The sequence below is a fragment of the Bombus affinis genome, unplaced genomic scaffold, assembly GCF_024516045.1.
Source record: "Bombus affinis isolate iyBomAffi1 unplaced genomic scaffold, iyBomAffi1.2 ctg00000386.1, whole genome shotgun sequence".
In the NCBI taxonomy this organism is placed as follows: Eukaryota; Metazoa; Arthropoda; class Insecta; order Hymenoptera; family Apidae; genus Bombus; species Bombus affinis.
Genome location: NW_026109059.1, coordinates 40,175 through 61,998, shown reverse-complemented (window position 1 = coordinate 61,998; position 21,824 = coordinate 40,175). Strand labels below are relative to the sequence as shown.

General features: G+C 42.7%; 1 long non-coding RNA gene across 3 annotated transcripts; it reads right to left on the bottom strand.

The window, feature by feature from the left end:
- Nucleotides 1–1,695: 1,695 nt before the first annotated feature.
- On the bottom strand, nt 1,696–21,624 carry LOC126927975 (uncharacterized). Of its 3 annotated transcripts, none has more exons than XR_007716113.1 (3): nt 21,609–21,624; nt 15,669–15,702; nt 1,696–1,747 (listed from the first exon to the last, which is right to left on the bottom strand). It is a non-coding gene; the product is annotated as an uncharacterized LOC126927975 (long non-coding RNA). The 3 variants fall into 3 exon arrangements; XR_007716112.1 differs by lacking the exon at nt 1,696–1,747 and adding an exon at nt 11,757–11,872; XR_007716111.1 differs by lacking the exon at nt 1,696–1,747 and adding an exon at nt 13,023–13,138.
- Nucleotides 21,625–21,824: the final 200 nt, after the last annotated feature.

Genomic DNA, 21,824 nt, shown 5'->3' with positions numbered 1-21,824 from the left:
TTTACGAGCGAGCGGAGCCGAGCGAGCAACGATCACAATTTCCAAGCTATACATATACCTTATATTGCCTTGCATATATTTCGTGTTTATTACCTAATTTTGTCAGCCATTTTCTGACATCACATTGCACTTTACTATGTGGAAATAGTACTATTCATGTGAAACTATTCATAAACTGTAAACATTTGTCAGTAGGCAATTCGATAAAGACATCTGGCTCCTCGGGCTGGTGCGAATATTTCAATGTCCGTATGTGCTAACCGTTGCTTTGTGACACACCTTTACGCGTCTCTCGCTCGCTGTGCTCGCTCGAAAGCTATAGCCTAACCTAAAACCAATCATCTTGCGTTCATTATTCGATATGGTGGCGACATATTTCGAATTTGCGAACGTGTCGGATCGGTTGTGAGGTTGGACTAGATTTTTGCGAGCGAGTGGAGCGAGCGAGCAACGATCACAATTTCCAAGCTATACATATACCATATATTGCCCTGCATTTGTTTCGTGTTATTACCTAATTTTGTCAGCCTTTTCGGACATCACATTGCCCTGTAGTATGTGGAAATAGTACTATTTATGTGAAACTATTCCTAAACTGTAAACATTTGTCAGTAGGCAATAGGATAAAGACATCTGGCTCCTCGGGCTGGTGCGAATATTTCAATGTCCGTATGTGCCAAACCGCTGCTTTGTGACACACCTTTACGCGTCTCTCGCTCGCTGTGCTCGCTCGAAAGCTATAGCCTAACCTAAAACCAATCCATCTTGCGTTCATTATTCGATATGGTGGCGACATATTTGAAATTTGCGAACGTGTCGCATCGGTTTGTGAGGTTCGACTATATTTTTACGAGCGAGCGGAGCGAGCGAGCAACGATCACAATTTCCAAGCTATACAATATACCTTATATTGCCTTGCATGTATTTCGTGTTATTACCTAGTTATGTCAGCCATTTCTGACATCACATTGCACTTTACTATGTGGAAATAGTACTATTTATGTGAAACTATTCGTAAACTGTAAACATTTGTCAGTAGGCAATAGGATAAAGACTTCCGGCTGCTCGGGCTGATGCGAGTATTTCAATGTCCGTATATGCCAAACCGTTGGTTTGTGACACACCTTTACGCGTCTCTCGCTCGCTGCGCTCGCTCGAAAGCTATAGCCTAACCTAAAACCAATCCATCTTGCGTTCATTATTCGATATGGTGGCGACTTATTTGAAATTTGCGAACGTGTCGCATCGGTTATGAGGTTCGACTATATTTTTACGAGCGAGCGGAGCGAGCGAGCAACGATCACAATTTCGAGCTATACATATACCTTATATTGCCTTGCATATATTTCGTGTTATTACCTAATTTTGTCAGCCATTTCTGACATCACATTGCACTTTACTATGTGGAAATAGTACTATTTATGTGAAACTATTCGTAAACTGTAAACATTTGTCAGTAGGCAATAGGATAAAGACTTCCGGCTGCTCGGGCTGATGCGAGTATTTCAATGTCCGTATATGCCAAACCGTTGGTTTGTGACACACCATTACGCGTCCCTCGCTCGCTGCGCTCGCTCGAAAGCTATAGCCTATCCTAAAACCAATCCATCTTGCGTTCATTATTCGATATGGTGGAGACATATTTCGAATTTGCGAACGTGTCGAATCGGTTGTGAGGTTGGACTAGATTTTTACGAGCGAGCGGAGCGACCGAGCAACGATCACAATTTCCAAGCTATACATATACCTTATAATGCCCTGCATTTGTTTGGTGTTATTACCTAATTTTGTCAGCCTTTTCGGACATCACATTGCACTGTAGTATGTGGAAATAGTACTATTTATGTGAAACCATTCATAAACTGTAAACATTTGTCAGTAGGCAATAGGATAAAGACATCTGGCTCCTCGGGCTGGTGCGAATATTTCAATGTCCGTATGTGCCAAACCGCTGCTTTGTGACACACCTTTACGCGTCTCTCGCTCGCTGTGCTCGCTCGAAAGCTATAGCCTAACCTAAAACCAATCCATCTTGCGTTCATTATTCGACATGGTGGCGACATATTTCGTATTTGCGAACGTGTCGCATCGGTTTTGAGGTTGGACTAGATTTTTGCGAGCGAGTGGAGCGAGCGAGCAACGATCACAATTTCCAAGCTATACATATACCTTATATTGCCTTGCATATATTTCGTGTTATTACCTAATTTTGTCAGCCATTTCTGACATCACATTGCACTGTAGTATGTGGAAATAGTACTATTTATGTGAAACCATTCATAAAATGTAAACATTTGTCAGTAGGCAATAGGATAAAGACTTCCGGCTCCTCGGGCTGATGCGAATATTTCAATGTCCGTATGTGCCAAACCGTTGCTTTGTGACACAACTTTACGCGTCTCTCGCTCGCTGCCCACGCTCGAAAGCTATAGCCTAACCTAAAACCAATCCATCTTGCGTTCATTATTCGATATGGTGGCGACATATTTCGAATTTGCGAACGTGTCGGATCGGTTGTGAGGTTGGACTAGATTTTTGCGAGCGAGTGGAGCGAGCGAGCAACGATCACAATTTCCAAGCTATACATATACCTTATATTGCCTTGCATATATTTCGTGTTATTACCTAATTTTGTCAGCCATTTCTGACATCACATTGCACTGTAGTATGTGGAAATAGTACTATTTATGTGAAACCATTCATAAACTGTAAACATTTGTCAGTAGGCAATAGGATAAAGACTTCCGGCTCCTCGGGCTGATGCGAATATTTCAATGTCCGTATGTGCCAAACCGTTGCTTTGAGACACAAATTTACGCGTCTCTCGCTCGCTGCCCTCGCTCGAAAGCTATAGCCTAACCTAAAACCAATCCATCTTTCGTTCATGATTCGATATGGTGGCGACATATTTCGAATTTGCGAACGTGCCGGATCGGTTGTGAGGTTGGACTAGATTTTTACGAGCGAGCGGAGCGAGCGAGCAACGATCACAATTTCCAAGCTATAGATATACCATATATTGCCTTGCATATATTTCGTGTTATTACCTAATTTTGTCAGAAATTTCTGACATCACATTGCACTTTACTATGTGGAAATAGTACTATTTATGTGAAACTATTCATAAACTGTAAACATTTGTCAGTAGGCAATTCGATAAAGACTTCCGGCTCCTCGGGCTGGTGCGAATATTTCAATGTCCGTATGTGCCAAACCATTGGTTTGTGACAAACCTTTACGCGTCCCTCGCTCGCTGCGATCGCTCGAAAACTATTGCCAACCTAAAACCAATCCATCTTGCGTTCATTATTCGATATGGTGGGCGACATATTTCGAATTTGCGAACGTGTCGGATCGGTTGTGAGGTTGGACTAGATTTTTACGAGCCAGCGGAGCGACCGAGCAACGGTGACAATTTCCAAGCTATACATATACCTTATATTGCCTTGCATATATTTCGTGTTATTACCTAATTTTGTCAGCCATTTCTGACATCACATTGCACTTTACTATGTGCAAATATTACTATTTATGTGAAACTATTCATAAAGTGTAAACATTTGTCAGTAGGCAATTCGATAAAGACTTCCGGAACCTCGGGCTGGTGCGAATATTTCAATGTCCGTATGTGCCAAACCGTTGGTTTGTGACACACCTTTACGCGTCCCTCGCTCGCTGCGCTCGCTCGAAAACTATAGCCTAACCTAAAACCAATCCATCTTGCGTTCAGTATTCGATATGGTGGCGACATATTTCGAATTTGCGAACGTGTCGGATCGGTTGTAAGGATGGACTAGATTTTTACGAGAGAGCGGAGCGAGCGAGCAACGCTGACAATTTCCAAGCTATACATATACCTTATATTGCCTTGCATTTGTTTCGTGTTATTACCTAATTTTGTCAGCCATTTCGGACATCACATTGCACTATAGTATGTGGAAATAGTACTATTTATGTAAAACTATTCATAAACTGTAAACATTTGTCAGTAGGCAATAGGATAAAGACTTCCGGCTCCTCGGGCTGATGCGAATATTTCAATGTCCGTATATGCCAAACCGTTGGTTTGTGACACACCTTTACGCGTCTCTCGCTCGCTGCGCTCGCTCGAAAGCTATAGCCTAACCTAAAACCAATCCATCTTTCGTTCATGATTCGATATGGTGGCGACATATTTCGAATTTGCGAACGTGCCGGATCGGTTGTGAGGTTGGACTAGATTTTTACGAGCGAGCGGAGCGAGCGAGCAACGATCACAATTTCCAAGCTATAGATATACCATATATTGCCTTGCATATATTTCGTGTTATTACCTAATTTTGTCAGAAATTTCTGACATCACATTGCACTTTACTATGTGGAAATAGTACTATTTATGTGAAACTATTCATAAACTGTAAACATTTGTCAGCAGGCAATTCGATAAAGACTTCCGGCTCCTCGGGCTGGTGCGAATATTTCAATGTCCGTATGTGCCAAACCGTTGGTTTGTGACAAACCTTTACGCGTCCCTCGCTCGCTGCGATCGCTCGAAAACTATTGCCAACCTAAAACCAATCCATCTTGCGTTCATTATTCGATATGGTGGCGACATATTTCGAATTTGCGAACGTGTCGGATCGGTTGTGAGGTTGGACTAGATTTTTACGAGCAAGCGGAGCGACCGAGCAACGGTGACAATTTCCAAGCTATACATATACCTTATATTGCCTTGCATATATTTCGTGTTATTACCTAATTTTGTCAGCCATTTCTGACATCACATTGCACTTTACTACGTGGAAATAGTACTATTTATGTGAAACTATTCATAAACTGTCAAAATTTGTCAGTAGGCAATTCGATAAAGACTTCCGGCTCCTCGGGCTGGTGCGAATATTTCAATGTCCGTATGTGCCAAACCGTTGGTTTGTGACACACCTTTACGCTTCTCTCGCCCGCTGCGCTCGCTCGAAAGCTATAGCCTAACCTAAAACCATACATCTTGCGTTCATTATTCGATATGGTGGCGACATATTTCGAATTTGCGAACGTGTCGGATCGGTTGTGAGGATGGACTAGATTTTTACGAGCGAGTGGAGCGAGAGAGCAACGATCACAATTTCCAAGCTATACATATACCTTATATTGCCTTGCATTTGTTTCGTGCTATTATCTAATTTTGTCAGCCATTTCGGACATCACATTGCACTGTAGTATGTGGCAATAGTACTATTTATGTGAAACTATTCATAAACTGTAAACATTTGTCAGTAGGCAATAGGATAAAGACTTCCGGCTCCTCGGGCTGGTGCGAATATTTCAATGTCCGTATATGCCAAACCGTTGGTTTGTGACTCACCTTTACGCGTCCCTCGCTCGCTGCGCTCGCTCGAAAGCTATAGCCTAACCTAAAACCAATCCATCTTTCGTTCATTATTCGATATGGTGGCGACTTATTTGAAATTTGCGAACGTGTCGCATCGGTTGTGAGGTTCGACTATATTTTTACGAGCGAGCGGAGCGAGCGAGCAACGATCACAATTTCCAAGCTATACATATACCTTATATTGCCTTGCATATATTTCGTGTTATTACCTAATTTTGTCAGCCATTTCTGACATCACATTGCACTTTACTATGTGGAAATAGTACTATTTATGTGAAACTATTCCTAAACTGTAAACATTTGTCAGTAGGCAATAGGATAAAGACATCTGGCTCCTCGGGCTGGTGCGAATATTTCAATGTCCGTATGTGCCAAACCGCTGCTTTGTGACACACCTTTACGCGTCTCTCGCTCGCTGTGCTCGCTCGAAAGCTATAGCCTAACCTAAAACCAATCCATCTTGCGTTCATTATTCGATATGGTGGAGACGTATTTCGAATTTGCGAACGTGTCGGATCGGTTGTGAGGTTGGACTAGATTTTTACGAGAGAGCGGAGCGGGCGAGCAACGATCACAATTTCCAAGCTATACATATACCTTATATTGCCTTGCATATATTTCGTGTTATTACCTAATTTTGTCAGCCATTTCTGACATCACATTGCACTTTACTATATGGAAATAGTACTATTTATGTGAAACTATTCCTAAACTGTAAACATTTGTCAGTAGGCAATTCGATAAAGACTTCCGGCTCCTCGGGCTGGTGCAAATATTTCAATGTCCGTATGTTCCAAACCGCTGGTTTGTGACACACGTTTACACGTCTCTCGCTCGCTGCGCTCGCTCGAAAGCTATAGCCTAACCTGAAACCAATCCATCTTGCGTTCATTATTCGATATGGTGGAGACATATATCAAATTTGCGATAGTGTCGGATCGGTTGTGAGGTTGGACTAGATTTTTACGAGCGAGCGGAGCGACCGAGCAACGATCACATTTTCCAAGCTATACATATACCTTATAATGCCTTGCATTTGTTTCGTGTTATTACCTAATTTTGTCAGCCTTTTCGGACATCACATTGCACTGTAGTATGTGGAAATAGTACTATTTATGTGAAACCATTCATAAACTGTAAACATTTGTCAGTAGGCAATAGGATAAAGACATGTGGCTCCTCGGGCTGATGCGAGTATTTCAATGTACGTATATGGCAAACCGTTGGTTTGTGACACACCTTCACGCGTCTCTCGCTCGCTGCGCTCGCTCGAAAGCTATAGCCTAACCTAAAACCAATCCATCTTGCGTTCATTATTCGATATGGTGGAGACATATATCAAATTTGCGAACGTGTCGGATCGGTTGTGAGGTTGGACTAGATTTTTACGAGCGAGCGGAGCGACCGAGCAACGATCACATTTTCCAAGCTATACATATACCTTATAATGCCTTGCATTTGTTTCGTGTTATTACCTAATTTTGTCAGCCTTTTCGGACATCACATTGCCCTGTAGTATGTGGAAATAGTACTATTTATGTGAAACCATTCATAAACTGTAAACATTTGTCAGTAGGCAATAGGATAAAGACATCTGGCTCCTCGGGCTGGTGCGAATATTTCAATGTCCGTATGTGCCAAACCGCTGCTTTGTGACACACCTTTACGCGTCTCTCGCTCGCTGTGCTCGCTCGAAAGCTATAGCCTAACCTAAAACAAATCCATCTTGCGTTCATTATTCGATATGGTGGCGACATATTTCGAATTTGCGAACGTGTCGCATCGGTTTTGAGGTTGGACTAGATTTTTGCGAGCGAGTGGAGCGAGCGAGCAACGATCACAATTTCCAAGCTATACATATACCTTATATTGCCTTGCATATATTTCGTGTTATTACCTAATTTTGTCAGCCATTTCTGACATCACATTGCACTGTAGTATGTGGAAATAGTACTATTTATGTGAAACCATTGATAAACTGTAAACATTTGTCAGTAGGCAATAGGATAAAGACTTCCGGCTCCTCGGGCTGATGCGAATATTTCAATGTCCGTATGTGCCAAACCGTTGCTTTGTGACACAACTTTACGCGTCTCTCGCTCGCTGCCCTCGCTCGAAAGCTATAGCCTAACCTAAAACCAATCCATCTTGCGTTCATTATTCGATATGGTGGCGACATATTTCGAATTTGCGAACGTGTCGGATCGGTTGTGAGGTTGGACTAGATTTTTGCGAGCGAGTGGAGCGAGCGAGCAACGATCACAATTTCCAAGCTATACATATACCTTATATTGCCTTGCATATATTTCGTGTTATTACCTAATTTGTCAGCCATTTCTGACATCACATTGCACTTTACTATGTGGAAATAGTACTATTTATGTGAAACTATTCGTAAACTGTAAACATTTGTCAGTAGGCAATAGGATAAAGACTTCCGGCTGCTCGGGCTGATGCGAGTATTTCAATGTCCGTATATGCCAAACCGTTGGTTTGTGACACACCTTTACGCGTCTCTCGCTCGCTGCGCTCGCTCGAAAGCTATAGCCAAACCTAAAACCAATCCATCTTGCGTTCATTATTCGATATGGTGGAGACGTATTTCGAATTTGCGAACGTGTCGGATCGGTTGTGAGGTTGGACTAGATTTTTACGAGCGAGCGGAGCGACCGAGTAACGATCACAATTTCCAAGCTATACATATACCTTATATTGCCTTGCATTTGTTTCGTGTTATTACCTAATTTGTCAGCCATTTCTGACATCACATTGCACTGTAGTATGTGGAAATAGTACTAATTATGTGAAACTATTCATAAACTGTAAACATATGTCAGTAGGCAATAGGATAAAGACTTCCGGCTACTCGGGCTGATGCGAATATTTCAATGTCCGTATATGCCAAACCGTTGGTTTGTGACACCCTTTTACGCGTCTCTCGCTCGCTGCGCTCGCTCGAAAGCTATAGCCTAACCTAAAACCAATCCATCTTGCGTTCATTATTCGATATGGTGGCGACTTATTTGAAATTTGCGAACGTGTCGCATCGGTTGTGAGGTTCGACTATATTTTTACGAGCGAGCGGAGCGAGCGAGCAACGATCACAATTTCCAAGCTATACATATACCTTATATTGCCTTGCATATATTTCGTGTTATTACCTAATTTTGTCAGCCATTTCTGACATCACATTGCACTTTACTATGTGGAAATAGTACTATTTATGTGAAACTATTCATAAACTGTAAACATTTGTCAGTAGGCAATAGGATAAAGACATCTGGCTCCTCGGGCTGGTGCGAATATTTCAATGTCCGTATGTGCCAAACCGCTGCTTTGTGACACACCTTTACGCGTCTCTCGCTCGCTGTGCTCGCTCGAAAGCTATAGCCTAACCTAAAACCAATCCATCTTGCGTTCATTATTCGATATGGTGGCGACATATTTCGAATTTGCGAACGTGTCGCATCGGTTTTGAGGTTGGACTAGATTTTTGCGAGCGAGTGGAGCGAGCGAGCAACGATCACAATTTCCAAGCTATACATATACCTTATATGGCCTTGCATATATTTCGTGTTATTACCTAATTTTGTCAGCCATTTCTGACATCACATTGCACTTTACTATGTGGAAATAGTACTATTTATGTGAAACTATTCATAAACTGTAAACATTTGTCAGTAGGCAATTCGATAAAGACTTCCGGCTCCTCGGGCTGGTGCAAATATTTCAATGTCCGTATGTTCCAAACCGTTGGTTTGTGACACACGTTTACACGTCTCTCGCTCGCTGCGCTCGCTCGAAAGCTATAGCCTAACCTGAAACCACTCCATCTTGCGTTCATTATTCGATATGGTGGCGACATATTTCGAATTTGCGAACGTGTCGGAGCGGCTGTGAGGTTGGACTAGATTTTTGCGGGCGAGTGGAGCGAGCGAGCAACGATCACAATTTCCAAGCTATACATATACCTTATATTGCCTTGCATTTGTTTCGTGTTATTACCTAATTTTGTCAGCCTTTTCGGACATCACATTGCACTGTAGCATGTGGAAATAGTACTATTTATGTGAAACCATTCATAAACTGTAAACATTTGTCAGTAGGCAATAGGATAAAGACATCTGGCTCCTCGGGCTGGTGCGAATATTTCAATGTCCGTATGTGCCAAACCGCTGCTTTGTGACACACTTTTACGCGTCTCTCGCTCGCTGTGCTCGCTCGAAAGCTATAGCCTAACCTAAAACCAATCCATCTTGCGTTCATTATTCGATATGGTGGCGACATATTTCGAATTTGCGAACGTGTCGCATCGGTTTTGAGGTTGGACTAGATTTTTGCGAGCGAGTGGAGCGAGCGAGCAACGATCACAATTTCCAAGCTATACATATACCTTATATTGCCTTGCATATATTTCGTGTTATTACCTAATTTTGTCAGCCATTTCTGACATCACATTGCACTGTAGTATGTGGAAATAGTACTATTTATGTGAAACCATTCATAAACTGTAAACATTTGTCAGTAGGCAATAGGATAAAGACTTCCGGCTCCTCGGGCTGATGCGAATATTTCAATGTCCGTATGTGCCAAACCGTTGCTTTGTGACACAACTTTACGCGTCTCTCGCTCGCTGCCCTCGCTCGAAAGCTATAGCCTAACCTAAAACCAATCCATCTTTGCGTTCATTATTCGATATGGTGGAGACGTATTTCGAATTTGCGAACGTGTCGGATCGGTTGTGAGGTTGGACTAGATTTTTACGAGAGAGCGGAGCGGGCGAGCAACGATCACAATTTCCAAGCTATACATATACCTTACATTGCCTTGCATTTGTTTCGTGTTATTACCTAATTTTGTCAGCCTTTTCGGACATCACATTGCACTGTAGTATGTGGAAATAGTACTATTTATGTGAAACTATTCATAAACTGTAAACATATGTCAGTAGGCAATAGGATAAAGTCTTCCGGCTGCTCGGGCTGATGCGAATATTTCAATGTCCGTATATGCCAAACCGTTGGTTTGTGACACACTTTTATGCGTCTCTAGCTCGCTGCGCTCGCTCGAAAGCTATAGCCTAACCTAAAACCAATCCATCTTGCGTTCATTATTCGATATGGTGGAGACGTATTTCGAATTTGCGAACGTGTCGGATCGGTTGTGAGGTTGGACTAGATTTTTGCGAGCGAGTGGAGCGAGCGAGCAACGATCACAATTTCCAAGCTATACATATACCTTATATTGCCTTGCATTTGTTTCGTGTTATTACCTAATTTTGTCAGCCTTTTCGGACATCACATTGCACTGTAGTATGTGGAAATAGTACTATTTATGTGAAACTATTCATAAACTGTAAACATATGTCAGTAGGCAATAGGATAAAGACTTCCGGCTACTCGGGCTGATGCGAATATTTCAATGTCCGTATGTTCCAAACCGTTGCTTTGTGACACAAATTTACACGTCTCTCGCTCGCTGCCCTCGCTCGAAAGCTATAGCCTAACCTAAAACCAATCCATCTTGCGTTCATTATTCGATATGGTGGCGACATATTTCGAATTTGCGATCGTGTCGGATCGGTTGTGAGGTTGGACTAGATTTTTGCGAGCGAGTGGAGCGAGTGAGCAACGATCACAATTTCCAAGCTATACATATACCTTCTATTGCCTTGCATTTGTTTCGTGTTATTACCTAATTTTGTCAGCCATTTCTGACATCACATTGCACTCTACTATGTGGAAATAGTACTATTTATGTGAAACTATTCATAAACTGTAAAAATTTGTCAGTAGGCAATTCGATAAAGACATCTGGCTCCTCGAGCTGGTGCGATAATTTCAATGTCCGTATGTGCCAAACCGTTGGTTTGTGACACACCTTTACGCGTCTCTCGCTCGCTGCGCTCGCTCGAAAGCTATAGCCTAACCTAAAACCAATCCATCTTGCGTTCATTATTCGATATGGTGGCGACATATTTCGAATTTGCGAACGTGTCGGATCGGTTGTGAGGTTGGACTAGATTTTTGCGAGCGAGTGGAGCGAGCGAGCAACGATCACAATTTCCAAGCTATACATATACCTTATATTGCCTTGCATATATTTCGTGTTATTACCTAATTTTGTCAGCCATTTCTGACATCACATTGCACTTTACTATGTGGAAATAGTACTATTTATGTGAAACTATTCGTAAACTGTAAACATTTGTCAGTAGGCAATAGGATAAAGACTTCCGGCTGCTCGGGCTGATGCGAGTATTTCAATGTCCTTATATGACAAACCGTTGGTTTGTGACACACCTTTACGCGTCTCTCGCTCGCTGCGCTCGCTCGAAAGCTATAACCTAACCTAAAACCAATCCATCTTGCGTTCATTATTCGATATGGTGGAGACATATTTCGAATTTGCGAACGTGTCGGATCGGTTGTGAGGTTGGACTAGATTTTTACGAGCGAGCGGAGCGACCGAGCAACGATCACAATTTCCAAGCTATACATATACCTTATAATGCCTTGCATTTGTTTCGTGTTATTACCTAATTTTGTCAGCCTTTTCGGACATCACATTGCACTGTAGTATGTGGAAATAGTACTATTTATGTCAAACCATTCATAAACTGTAAACATTTGTCAGTAGGCAATAGGATAAAGACATGTGGCTCCTCGGGCTGATGCGAGTATTTCAATGTCCGTATATGGCAAACCGTTGGTTTGTGACACACCTTCACGCGTCTCTCGCTCGCTGCGCTCGCTCGAAAGCTATAGCCTAACCTAAAACCAATCCATCTTGCGTTCATTATTCGATATGGTGGCGACATATTTCGAATTTGCGAACGTGTCGGATCGGTTGTGAGGTTGGACTAGATTTTTGCGAGCGAGTGGAGCGAGCGAGCAACGATCACAATTTCCAAGCTATACATATACCTTATATTGCCTTGCATATATTTCGTGTTATTACCTAATTTTGTCAGCCATTTCTGACATCACATTGCACTTTACTATGTGGAAATAGTACTATTTATGTGAAACTATTCATAAACTGTAAACATTTGTCAGTAGGCAATTCGATAAAGACTTCCGGCTCCTCGGGCTGGTGCGAATATTTCAATGTCCGTATGTTCCAAACCGTTGGTTTGTGACACACGTTTACACGTCCCTCGCTCGCTGCGCTCGCTCGAAAGCTATTGCCCAACCTAAAACGAATCCATCTTGCGTTCATTATTCGATATGGTGGCGACATATTTCGAATTCGCGAACGTGTCGGATCGGTTGTGAGGTTGGACTAGATTTTTGCGAGCGAGTGGAGCGAGCGAGCAACGATCACAATTTCCAAGCTATACATATACCTTATATTGCCTTGCATATATTTCGTGTTATAACCTAGTTTTGTCAGCCATTTCTGACATCACATTGCACTTTACTATGTGGAAATAGTACTATTTATGTGAAACTATTCGTAAACTGTAAACATTTGTCAGTAGGCAATAGGATAAAGACTTCCGGCTGCTCGGGCTGATGCGAGTATTTCAATGTCCGTATATGCCAAACCGTTGGTTTGTGACACACCTTTACGCGTCTCTCGCTCGCTGCGCTCGCTCGAAAGCTATAGCCTAACCTAAAACCAATCCATCTTGCGTTCATTATTCGATATGGTGGAGACATATTTCGAATTTGCGAACGTGTCGGATCGGTTGTGAGGTTGGACTAGATTTTTACGAGCGAGCGGAGCGACCGAGCAACGATCACAATTTCCAAGCTATACATATACCTTATAATGCCTTGCATTTGTTTCGTGTTATTACCTAATTTTGTCAGCCTTTTCGGACATCACATTGCACTGTAGTATGTGGAAATAGTACTATTTATGTCAAACCATTCATAAACTGTAAACATTTGTCAGTAGGCAATAGGATAAAGACATGTGGCTCCTCGGGCTGATGCGAGTATTTCAATGTCCGTATATGGCAAACCGTTGGTTTGTGACACACCTTCACGCGTCTCTCGCTCGCTGCGCTCGCTCGAAAGCTATAGCCTAACCTAAAACCAATCCATCTTGCGTTCATTATTCGATATGGTGGCGACATATTTCGAATTTGCGAACGTGTCGGATCGGTTGTGAGGTTGGACTAGATTTTTGCGAGCGAGTGGAGCGAGCGAGCAACGATCACAATTTCCAAGCTATACATATACCTTATATTGCCTTGCATATATTTCGTGTTATTACCTAATTTTGTCAGCCATTTCTGACATCACATTGCACTTTACTATGTGGAAATAGTACTATTTATGTGAAACTATTCATAAACTGTAAACATTTGTCAGTAGGCAATTCGATAAAGACTTCCGGCTCCTCGGGCTGGTGCGAATATTTCAATGTCCGTATGTTCCAAACCGTTGGTTTGTGACACACGTTTACACGTCCCTCGCTCGCTGCGCTCGCTCGAAAGCTATTGCCCAACCTAAAACGAATCCATCTTGCGTTCATTATTCGATATGGTGGCGACATATTTCGAATTCGCGAACGTGTCGGATCGGTTGTGAGGTTGGACTAGATTTTTGCGAGCGAGTGGAGCGAGCGAGCAACGATCACAATTTCCAAGCTATACATATACCTTATATTGCCTTGCATATATTTCGTGTTATAACCTAGTTTTGTCAGCCATTTCTGACATCACATTGCACTTTACTATGTGGAAATAGTACTATTTATGTGAAACTATTCGTAAACTGTAAACATTTGTCAGTAGGCAATAGGATAAAGACTTCCGGCTGCTCGGGCTGATGCGAGTATTTCAATGTCCGTATATGCCAAACCGTTGGTTTGTGACACACCTTTACGCGTCTCTCGCTCGCTGCGCTCGCTCGAAAGCTATAGCCTAACCTAAAACCAATCCATCTTGCGTTCATTATTCGATATGGTGGAGACATATTTCGAATTTGCGAACGTGTCGGATCGGTTGTGAGGTTGGACTAGATTTTTACGAGCGAGCGGAGCGACCGAGTAACGATCACAATTTCCAAGCTATACATATAACTTATATTGCCTTGCATTTGTTTCGTGTTATTACCTAATTTGTCAGCCATTTCTGACATCACATTGCACTTTACTATGTGGAAATAGTACTATTTATGTGAAACTGTTCATAAACTGTAAACATTTGTCAGTAGACAATTCGATAAAGACTTCCGGCTCCGCGAGCTGGTGCGAATATTTCAATTTCCGTATGTTCCAAACCGTTGGTTTGTGACACACGTTTACGCGTCCCTCGCTCGCTGCGCTCGCTCGAAAACTATTGCCCAACCTAAAACGAATCCATCTTGCATTCATTATTCGATATGGTGGCGACTTATTTCAAATTTGCGAACGTGTCGCATCGGTTGTGAGGTTGGACTATATTTTTACGAGCGAGCGGAGCGAGCGAGCAACGATCACAATTTCCAAGCTATACATATACCTTATATTGCCTTGCATTTGTTTCGTGTTATTACCTAATTTTGTCAGCCATTTCTGACATCACATTGCACTTTACTATGTGGAAATAGTACTATTTATGTGAAACTATTCATAAACTGTAAACATTTGTCAATAGGCAATAGGATAAAGACTTCCGGCTCCTCGGGCTGGTGCGAAAGTTCAATGTCCCCATGTGCCAAACCGTTGGATTGCGACACACCTCTCCGCGTCCCTCGTTCGCCGTGCTCGCTCGAAAGCTATAACCTAACCTAAAACCAATCCCTCTTGCTTTAGTCATTCGACATAGAGGCGACTTATGTCAAATTTGGGAACGTGTTGTATCGGATGTGAGGATGGACTAAATATTTACGATCGAGAGGAGCGAGCGAGCAACGATCACAATTTACAAGCTATACATATACCTTATATTGCCTTGCATGTATTTCGTGTTATTACCTAATATTGTCAGCCATTTCTGACATCACATTGCACTTTACTATGTGCAAATAGTACTATTTATGTGAAACTATTGGTAAACTGTAAACATTTGTCAGTAAGCAATTCGATAAAGACATCTGGCTCCTCGGGCTGGTGCGAATATTTCAATGTCCGTATGTGCCAAACCGTTGGTTTGTGATACACCTTTACGCGTCCCTCGCTCGCTGCGATCGCTCGAAAGCTATAACCTAACCTAAAACCAATCCCTCTTCCTTTAGTCATTCGACATAGAGGCGACTTATGTCAAATTTGCGAACGTGTCGGATCGGATGTGAGGTTGGACTAAATTTTTACGGGCGAGCGGAGCGTGCGAGCAACGATCACAATATCCAAGCTATACATATACCTTATATTGCCTTGCATATATTTCGTGTTATTATCTAATTTTGTCAGCCATTTCGGACATCACATTGCACTGTAATATGAGGAAATAGTACTATTTAGGTGAATCTATTGGTAAACTGTAAACATTTGTCAGTAGGCAATAGGATAAAGAATTCCGGCTCCTCGGGCTGGTGCGAATATTTCAATGTCCCCATGTGCCAAACCGTTGTATTGTGACACAACTTTCCGCGTCCCTCGCTCGCAGTGCTCGCTCGAAAACTATATCCTAACCTAAAACCAATCCCTCTTGCTTTAGTCATTCGACATAGAGGCGACTTATGTCAAATTTGGGAACGTGTCGGATCGGATGGTAGGATGGAATAAATTTTTACGGGCGAGCGGATCGAGCGACCAACGATCACAATATCCAAGCTATACATGTTCCTTATATTGTCTTGCATATATTTCGTGTTATTACCTAATTTTGTCAGCCATTTCGGACATCACATTGCACTGTAGTATGCGGAAATAGTACTATTTATGTGAAACTATAGGTAAACTGTAAACATTTGTCACAAGGCAATAGGATAAATACTTCCGGCTCCTCGGGCTGGTGCGAATGTTTCAATGTCCGAATGTGCCAAATCGTTGGATTGTGACACACCTTTAGGCGTCTCTCGCTCGCTGCGCTCGCTTGAAAGCTATAGCCTAACCTAAAACCAATCCATCTTGTGTTCATTATTCGATATGGTGGCGACATATTTCGAATTTGCGAACGTGTCGGATCGGTTGTGAGGTTGGACCAGATTCTTACGAGCGAGTGGAGCGAGCGAGCAACGATCACAATATCCAAGCTATACATATTCATTATATTGCCTTGCATATATTTCGTGTTATTACCTAATTTTGTCAGCCATTCCGGACATCACATTGCACTGTAGTATGCGGAAATAGTTCTATTTATGTGAAACTATTCATAAACTGTAAACATTTGTCAGTAGGCAATTCGATAAATACTTCCGGCTCCTCGGGCTGGTGCGAATATTTCAATGTCCGTATGTGCCAAACCGTTGGTTTGCGATACACCTTTACGCGTCCCTCGCTCGCTGCGCTCGCTCGAAAACTAGCCTAACCTAAAACCAATCCATCTTGCGTTCATTATTCGATATGGTGGCGACATATTTCGAATTTGCGAACGTGTCGGATCGGTTGTGAGGTTGGACTAGATTTTTACGAGCGAGAGGAGCGAGCGAGCAACGGTCACAATTTCCAAGCTGTACATATACCTTATATTGCCTTGCATGTATTTCGTGTTAGTACCTAATTTTGTCAGCCATTTCGGACATCACATTGCACTGTAGTATGTGGAAATAGTACTATTTATGTGAAACTATAGGTAAACTGTATACATTTGTCAGTGGGCAATAGGAGAGAGACTTCCGGCTCCTCGGGCTGGTGCGAATATTTCAATGTCCCCATGTGCCATACCGTTGGTTTGTGACACAACTTTCCCCGTCCCTCGCTCGCCGTGCTCGCTCGAAAACTAGAGCCTAACCTAAAACCAAACCATCTTGCGTTCATTATTCGATACGGCGGCGACATATTTCGAATTTGCGAACGTGTCGGATCGGTTGTGAGGTTGGACTAGATTTTTACGAGCGAGCGGAGCGAGCGAGCAACGGTCACAATTTCCAAGCTGTACATATACCTTATATTGCCTTGCATGTATTTCGTGTTAGTACCTAATTTTGTCAGCCATTTCGGACACCACATTGCACTGTACTATGAGGAAATAGTACTATTTATGTGATACTATTGGTAAACTGTAAACATTTGTTAGTAGGCAATAAGATAAAGACTTCCGGCTCCTCGGGCTGGTGCGAATATTTCAATGTCCGTGTGTGCCAAACCGTTGGTTTGTGACACACCTTTATGCGGCTCACGCTCGCTGCGGTCGCTCGAAAACTATAGCCTAACCTAGAACGAATCCCTCTTGCGTTAGTCATTCGATATGGAGGATACCAAATTCAAATTTGGGAACGTGTCGGATCGGATGTGAGGTTGGACTAAATTTTTACGTGCGAGCGGAGCGAGCGAGCAACGGTCACAATTTCCAAGCTGTACATATACCTTATATTGCCTTGCATGTATTTCGTGTTAGTACCTAATTTTGTCAGCCATTTCGGACATCATATTGCACTCTACTATGAGGAAATAGTACTATTTATGTGATACTATTGGTAAACTGTAAACATTTGTCAGTAGGCAATAAGATAAAGACTTCCGGCTCCTCGGGCTGGTGCGAATATTTCAATGTCCCCATGTGCCAAACCGTTGGATTGTGACACAACTTTCCCCGTCCCTCGCTCGCCGTGCTCGCTCGAAAACTATAGCCTAACCTAAAACCAATCCATCTTGCGTTCATCATTCGATACGGCGGCGACATATTTCGAATTTGCGAACGTGTCGGATCGGTTGTGATGTTGGACTAGATTTCTACGAGCGAGCGGAGCGAGCGAGCAACGGTCACAATTTCCAAGCTATACATATACCTTATATTGCCTCGCACATATTTCGAGTTAGTACTTAATTTTGTCAGCCATTTCGAACATCACATTGCACTGTACTATGAGGAAATAGTACTATTTATGTGAAACTATAGGTAAACTGTAAACATTTGTCAGTAGGCAATTCGATAAAGACATCTGGCTCCTCGGGCTGGTGCGAATATTTCAATGTCCGTATGTGCTAAACCGTTGCTTTGTGACACACCTTTACGCGTCTCTCGCTCGCTGCGCTCGCTCGAATGCTATAGCCTAACCTAAATCCAATCCATCTTGCGTTCATTATTCGATATGGTGGCGACATATTTCGAATTTGCGAACGTGTCGGATCGGTTGTGAGGTTGGACTAGATTTTTACGAGCGAGCGGAGCGAGCGTGCAGCGATCACAATTTCCAAGCTATACATATACCTTATATGGCCTTGCATGTATTTCGTGTTATTACCTAATTTTGTCAGCCATTTCGGACATGACGTTGCACTGTAGTATGTGGAAATAGTACTATTTATGTGAAACTATAGGTAAACTGTAAACATTTGTCAATAGGCAATAGGATAAAGACTTCCGGCTCCTCGGGCTGGTGCGCATATTTCAATGTCCGTATGTGCCAAACCGTTGGTTTGTGACACACATTTACGCGTCTCTCGCTCGCTGCGCTCGCTCGAAAGCTATAGCATAACCTAAAACCAATCTATCTTGCGTTCATTATTCGATATGGTGGCGACATATTTCGAATTTGCGAACGTGTCGGATCGGTTGTGAGGATGGACTAGATTTTTACGAGCGAGAGGAGCGAGCGAGCAACGGTGGACAATTTCCAAGCTGTACATATACCTTATATTGCCTTGCATGTATTTCGTGTTAGTACCTAATTTTGTCAGCCATTTCGGACATCATATTGCACTCTACTATGAGGAAATAGTACTATTTATGTGATACTATTGGTAAACTGTAAACATTTGTCAGTAGGCAATAGGATAAAGACTTCCGGCTCCTCGGGCTGGTGCACAGATTTAAATATCCGTATGTGCCAAACCGTTGGTTTATGACACACATTTACGCGTCTCTCCCTCGCTGCGCTCGCTCGAAAACTATAGCATAACCTAAAACCAATCCATCTTGCGTTCATTATTCGATATGGTGGCGACATATTTCGAATTTGCGAACGTGTCGGATCGGTTGTGAGGTTGGACTAGATTTTTACGAGCGAGCGGAGCGAGCGAGCAGCGATCACAATTTCCAAGCTATACATATACCTTATATTGCTTTGCATATATTTCGTGTTATTACCAAATTTTGTCAGCCATTTCGGACATCACATTGCTCTGTAGTATGTGGAAATAGTACTATTTATGTGAAACTATTGGTAAACTGTATACATTTGTCAGGGGGCAATAGGATAAAGACTTCCGGCTCCTCGGGCTGGTGCGAATATTTCAATGTCCCCATGTGCCAAACCGTTGGATTGTGACACAACTTTCCCCGTCCCTCGCTCGCCGTGCTAGCTCGAAAACTATAGTCTAACCTAAGACCAATCCATCTTGCGTTCATTATTCGACATGGCGGCGACATATTTCGAATTTGCGAACGTGTCGGATCGGTTGTGAGGTTCGACTAGATTTTTACGAGCGAGCGGAGCGAGCGAGCAACGGTCACAATTTCCAAGCAGTGCATATACCTTATATTGCCTTGCATGTATTTCGTGTTAGTACCCAATTTTGTCAGCCATTTCGGACATCACATTGCACTGTACTATGAGGAAATAGTAGTATTTATCTGAAACTATTGGTAAACTGTATACATTTGTCAGTGGGCAATAGGATAAAGACTTCCGGCTCCTCGGGCTGGTGCGCATATTTCAATGTCCGTATGTGCCAAACCGTTGGTTTGTGACACACCATTACGCGTCTCTCGCTCGCTGCGCTCGCTCGAAAGCTATAGCCTAACCTACAACCAATCCATTTTGCGTTATTATTCGATATGGTGGCGACATATTTCGAATTTGCGAACGTGTCGGATCGGTTGTGAGGTTGGACTAGATTTTTACGAGCGAGAGGAGCGAGCGAGCAACGCTCACAATTTCCAAGCTATACATATACCTTATATTGCCTTGCACATATTTCGTGTTAGTACCTAATTTTGTCAGCCATTTCGGACAACACATTGCCCTGTACTATGAGGAAATAGTACTATTTAAGTGTAACTATAGGTAAACTGTATACATTTGTCAGTAGGCAATAGGATAAAGGCTTCCGTCTCCTCGGGCTGGTGCGAATGTTTCAATGTCCTTATGTGCCAAACCGTTGGTTTGTGACACACCTTTATGCGTCTCACGCTCGCTGCGGTCGCTCGAAAACTATAGCCTAACCTAGAACGAATCCCTCTTGCGTTAGTCATTCGATATGGAGGAAACCAAATTCAAATTTGGGAACGTGTCGGATCGGATGTGAGGTTGGACTAAATTTTTACGTGCGAGCGGAGCGAGCGAGCAACGGTCACAATTTCCAAGCTGTACATATACCTTATATTGCCTTGCATGTATTTCGTGTTAGTACGTAATTTTGTCAGCCATTTCGGACAACACATTGCCCTGTACTATGAGGAAATAGTACTATTTAAGTGTAACTATAGGTAAACTGTATACATTTGTCAGTAGGCAATAGGATAAAGGCTTCCGGCTCCTCGGGCTGGTGCGAATGTTTCAATGTCCTTATGTGCCAAACCGTTGGTTTGTGACACACCTTTATGCGTCTCACGCTCGCTGCGGTCGCTCGAAAACTATAGCCTAACCTAGAACGAATCCCTCTTGCGTTAGTCATTCGATATGGAGGAAACCAAATTCAAATTTGGGAACGTGTCGGATCGGATGTGAGGTTGGACTAAATTTTTACGTGCGAGCGGAGCGAGCGAGCAACGGTCACAATTTCCAAGCTGTACATATACCTTATATTGCCTTGCATGTATTTCGTGTTAGTAGCTAATTTTGTCAGCCATTTCGGACATCATATTGCACTCTACTATGAGGAAATAGTACTATTTATGTGATACTATTGGTAAACTGTAAACATTTGTCAGTAGGCAATAGGATAAAGACTTCCGGCTCCTCGGGCTGGTGCACAGATTTCAATATCCGTATGTGCCAAACCGTTGGTTTATGACACACATTTACGCGTCTCTCCCTCGCCGCGCTCGCTCGAAAACTATAGCATAACCTAAAACCAATCCATCTTGCGTTCATTATTCGATATGGTGGCGACATATTTCGAATTTGCGAACGTGTCGGATCGGTTGTGAGGTTGGACTAGATTTTCACGAGCGAGGGGAGCGAGCGAGCAGCGATCACAATTTCCAAACCATACGTATACCTTATATTGCCTTGCATGTATTTCGTGTTATTACATAATTTTGTCAGCCATTTCGGACATCACATTGCACTGTAGTATGTGGAAATAGTACTATTTATGTGAAACTATTGGTAAACTGTATACATTTGTCAGTGGGCAATAGGATAAAGACTTCCGGCTCCTCGGGCTGGTGCGAATATTTCAATGTCCCCATGTGCCAAACCGTTGGATTGTGACACAACATTCCCCGTCCCTCGCTCGCCGTGCTCGC